The following is a 5,699-nucleotide window of genomic DNA, read 5'->3' as shown; positions in this document are numbered from 1 at the left end:
CAATATGACATCTTAAAGGCACTTTCAGCCCACACAGAAGAAGAAATGAAGAAAAAACATCAAAGAGAAATATGTGACTTAGTGAAATGTGTGACCAAAAAGAAAGAAAATCTGAAAAAAATCAACAACTTACTAACGAAACACGAGAAAGAAATGAAGCAGGTGAAAACTGAAGAGGAAGAAAAGAATCTGCAGCAAAAACATGAAAAACAAATGAATGAGTTGATTCAGGAGCTTTCGTCAGAAGCCGACACATCAACCTGCACGGTTTTATGAGGAGATTTGTTTTATGTAAACGTCAGCAGGAGTTTTCAGGTGTTTCAGTGAGTGAATACCAGAGTTTTCAGATCTGTGAATTGTTTTCCTGCTCAGACAGTTTCGATCCCAGACTGTGATCATGTTGACGTGGAGGTGCACAAACCTCACAGCTGATCCCAGACAAGATGTTACAAACATACGTTTATTATTATTAAATGAAAACCTGTGACAGTGTCAACAAAGACATGATGAGCATCAGGAAACTTAATGACACAACAGCTCATGTGTTGTCTGTTCATGTGTTCCTAATAAAGTGGCCACTGAGAGTATTTTTGTTGTCTTTATATGGACTTTTATGTGATTTTTTAAATTTGTAAAAGTTTAAGTCATTTTTTCAAGTTAAACATTCCGTTGTTTTTGGATATATATTTTTCCTTTGGTTTTTCTTTATTCTCTGTCTTGGTCATAATGAAAAAAAGAATCTTTAGGTTTTGGACTGTTGGTCTGAAGGAAGTCGTGATTTTAATGATTTTGTAACTATTTTCTAACATTTAATATAGCAAACAACTTAATGAGAAAATAATCTGCAGATTAATTGATGAAAAAGTTCAGTAGTTGCTTGATTTACTTTGTAACACAGGTTTTGAAAAGTGCTTAATGAATAAAGTTTGATTTATTCTCCTTCATCTGTTGTAACTGAACCTGTATTAAAACTGTCATCATAGAGCACTGAGACTTCCTACCAACCATTAAACAAACCCATTTCTCAATGAACTGTTCCTTCCTTCTGTGCAGCCAATAGTTCTAAGTTCATTAACGTGTAAATGAGCATGAAGACACCTGAAACCTGCATTTAATCTGTCAGTAAACATGCCCTCGTTGTCTCTCGGACTGACTGTCCTCTGATTTCACACAAAACTAAACTGTAACTGTGACAGATGTGATGGATTATCTGTCTGCTGCAGCTCTCAAGTCTCTGCAGCCAGGAAGTGTCTCCTGTGTTTTAGGGCTGGCTCAGGCTTGCCTTGGACCAGCCCCTAGTTATGCTGCTATAGGATTAGGCTGCCGAGGGACTTCCAATGACACCCAAACCTCTGTTCTTCCCTCCCTCTCCATCTGTATGCGTTCCTGTCCTATCAAGACATGTTCCTGACTTGGCTTCTTCCCCGGAGTCTTTGTGCTTTCTCGTCTCGCAGGTCTGAATGGAGAGCAGCTGAGCCTGGACTACTGATTACACCTGTCGGACATCCACTGCAACCTTTATTGTTATTAGCTATGCTAACATTGTTATTAGATCATCAGTGCTGTGCTATGTTCTTACAGTGCAAAACTAGTTTCTGTTGATGCTGTGTTTCAATGCAGCGAAGAAGAGCTATAGATAATTATCCTACCTTACTCCAGAAAACTCTAACCAAACTGAACAGTCGAGAATTATTATTTAGACTAAAACTGACCAATTGAAGTGTCTCTCAGTTACCACCCCGACACCAACACATCTGGAAGCATCTGAATCAGAATCCGCTATTCTGGTCAAGTATTTGTGCACGTACAAGGAATCTGACTGCTGTTTTAACATTGCACTAAATGCACTTGCTTAGAGAAAAAGACACACAGCTCAACGAGGACAAAAACACAATAAAACAGAAGACTGAACAATAAGTGAAGTGATGAAATAATAATTACAGAATGAGAGCTTTGGGGCATTCACTCATTCTCAACTGGACCTCGTCAGTTTGTCTTAGAAGACGTTTCGCCTCTCATCCCAGCAGGCTTCATCAGTTCATGCACACCAGACTAGATAGGACAGCTCTAGTCCAATGAAATGGTGTTAGGTTCAAGTGTTTATCCCCTGAGTGAGGCCAACCCCCAAAACCAAGGATGGTATCACTCTATTGTGAGGCAAACGATCCCCCATTAAGGCGGGGTAGGGTGCAACAATCCCCCATTAAGGCGGGGTAGGGTGCAACAATCCCCCATTAAGGCGGGGTAGGGTGCAACCCTTGGGTGTCAACGACAGTCGTTAGCCTCGTTAGTGTCCCATTCTTGTCATTGGGAGGCTTCTTGAGCCATGTGTGAATGGCTTTGTTGTTTATTTTCAGAGGCTAAATCTTTGAATCTCTTTGGGAGAGATGAAAGGACAGCATTGTATGTGGGAGATAGGTCGTGTCTCAGACCTCCCCCTCTGTTCAGAGATGGTTTTTCAACCTTGACATAGATGGCTTCTCTCACTCCTCTTTCAAACCATCTGTCTTCTCTGTCCAGAATATGCACATTTTTATCCTCAAAGGAGTGTGCTTTCTCCTTGAGATGCAGGTAAACAGCTGAGTCCAGCTCTGAAGAGTTAGCCCTTCTGTGTTGTGCCATGCGTCTGCTCAGTGGCTGTTTGGTTTCCCCAATATACAAGTCTGTGCATTCCTCACTGCACTGGACTGCATACACCAGATTGTTTTTCTGAGTGTGAGGTGTTCGGTCTTTGGGGTGCACCAGCCTTTGTCTGAGAGTGTTCCCAGGTTTGAAATGTACCGGGATGTTGTGTTTGTTGAAGATACGCCTGAGCTTCTCTGATACACCAGATACATATGGAATGACGATGTTATGCCATCTGTCCCTCTTTTCTTCCTCTGTCACCCTGTTCTTTCTGGAAGCAGCTGAACTTTTCACAAAAGACCAGCTGGGATAACCACAGGTTTTGAGGGCCCCCCTCAGGTGTTTGTGTTCCGTGTCTCTGGCCCGTCAGCTGGTAGGAACATTATCAGCTCTGTGTTGGAGAGTTCTGATAACACCTAGTTTGTGTTCCAGTGGGTGATGTGAGTCAAGTTAATTTAAACACAAGATACTTGTGCTCAAAAAGAGGATTCATTCTCAGTGAAGAACCTTGGAGCCCTAATCTGCCTCTATACCTGCCAAAGAGCAGTGATTCCTAACACGTCTCTGGGGGTCATCAGGTGGAAACCTCCCTTCAACAGTGTTTCGCCTACTTAGTCCCACTACACCTCCAGGAGGCTAGGCGGTGAGCTCCGGCGTCCCAGAGTCACCCCCCCTAGTGCCAGTTCACACTGCTCCTACACAATCCAAACAGCACTGCCACGTTCAACTGACCCTTGTTCGGGTAGGGGGTAGAAAAATTTAGAGGGTGCTGAAGCTGGAGGCCTAAGCCACAGACTAGATTTAACAGCCTCTTCTAACATTTCCTTCAAGAAGCAAACAAAACAGGAAAACAACCAAAAAGATCAAAAAACAAGCCAACTCTGTATCTTACAACGCAAACTCACCTGAACAGGCCGCATGGTCCCAAAGAGAGACTCTAGCTGGCCACACCCCCACCTTATCTAAACTTCCTCTTCCTGGTTCTCTTCCTATTGGGAGAGCGAGAAGATGGGGCGGGGAAAGCAGAGCAGAGGAGAGGTGTCTTGTTCAGACTTTAACCTCTCCTCCCTCCAGGTTAGGCATGCATGTCCTCTGCCCATCCCCTCTGCTCTGTCTTTAAATCTGCATACTTAGTCTTCTTCCTTTCATAAGCTGCCTCCACTGAATTTTCCCAAGGGACTGTTAACTCAAATAAAATACACAGTCTTTTTACTCATGGACCATAAGACAATGTCCGGCCTCAGATTACTACAAAGTATTTCCTCGGGCACAACTGGCTTTCCTCCCAAGTCGACCTGCATTTGCCAATCATCAGCCCCTACCAGGCAGCCACCTACCTGTCTTCTCCCTGACTTAGCAGCTCTATTTTTCTCCCCCTCTCGAACAAACTGCACATCTAACCTCTCCTTTCTAGAACTTCCAGAATTCACCTGCTTCCTTCTCTCTTCAATGCCTGCGGCTAAGCTTCTCAGCACCTGATTATGCCGCCATGTATACCGGCCTTGTGATAAGCTAATTCTACAACCTGACAAAATGTGCTTTAAACTTGCTGTACCTGAGCAGAGTGGGCACGATTGATCGCCCTGTACCCAGAGACTTAGGTTCTACGGGGTTGGCAACACATCGTATGTCGCCCCTATCAGAAATTTAATACGGCCTTCCTCCATATTCCACAGGTCCCTCCAACTAAGTTTCCTCTTCTCAACACCTTCCCAATTCAACCATTGTCCCTGTTTGGCTTGACCAACTGCTTTTGCCCCCCTTAACAACTCCTCCTGCCTACGCACCTGTTCCACTACAAGCTTTCTTTTCTCCTTTAGACCTGCTTTATTCCACACTGGTTTGCCTAGGCCAAGCCCCAAGCCTCCTCGGCCAAATTGAACATTTCCTACTATTTCTGCATGCCGAAGAGCTGCCTCTGCCTCCTGCACTGCTGCCCTTGGGTTCCATTTCCTCCCGCCAGAAGGATTCGGAACCACATTGCTAACTAACGTGTCCTTACTCCCAGATAATAAAAGTTCTGTCCTAACCTTAGTGCATTTAAACACCTCTGTTAGACTGGATACTGGCAGCTGAAGCATTCCTTTCCCATACAAAGCTACATTGCTTAAGCACCTGGGAGCACCCAACCATTTTCTAATATAAGAGCTAACTAGCCTTTCCATTCTCTCTGCTACAGATAATGGGACTTCATATACTGACATTGGCCACATTAACCTAGGATACAAGCCAAACTGCAAGCACCACAACCTCAGTTTTCCTGGGAGCCCTGATTTATCTATTCTCTCCAGTCCTTCTGCAACATCCTTTCTAAATTGCACAACCTGTTCAACATCATTCAGGTCCACATTATACCACCGTCCTAGACTCTTGACTGATTTCTCCCTAATTGTTGGGATTTCCTCACCATCTATAGCAAACTTTCTATCACTTACTTTCCCTCTGTATATTGAAATACTCCTTGACTTGCTAGGCTTAATCTTCATACTAGCCCACTTGAGATTCTGATTGACTTTATCTAACAACCTCCTTGTACATGGCACTGTTGAAGTTAGCAGTGTCATATCATCCATATAAGCCCTAATTGGTGGAAGACGCATTCCATTCTGCCGTCTCTCCCCACCTACGACCCACTTGGAAGCCCTAATAATTACCTCCATAGCCATTGTGAAAGCTAGCGGGGAAACTGTACATCCTGCCATAATACCAACCTCCAATCTTTGCCAGCCTGTTGTGAGCTCTGCACACAGTCTGATGTCTTGGAAATATGCTTTCACCAAGTTAACAACTATCTCCGGCACTTTAAAGTAGTCAAAGGAACTCCAAATAAGGCTATGTGGCACTGACCCAAACGTATTAGCCAGATCTAAAAATACAACATTCAAGTCTCTTTTCTCCCTCTTAGCTGTCTGAATCTGATGCCAAATCATGCAAGTATGCTCTAAGCATCCCGCAAATCTTGGTACCCCTGCTTTTTGCACTGTCGTATCTATCATACCATTCCTTTCTAAGTAATTAGCCAGCCTCTGTGCTACGATACTAAAGAAAATCTTTCCCTCAACATTTAGGAGGGA

Source organism: Chelmon rostratus, chromosome 5 (assembly GCF_017976325.1).
Source record: "Chelmon rostratus isolate fCheRos1 chromosome 5, fCheRos1.pri, whole genome shotgun sequence".
NCBI lineage: Eukaryota > Metazoa > Chordata > Actinopteri > Chaetodontiformes > Chaetodontidae > Chelmon > Chelmon rostratus.
This window is presented reverse-complemented; position numbering follows the sequence as displayed.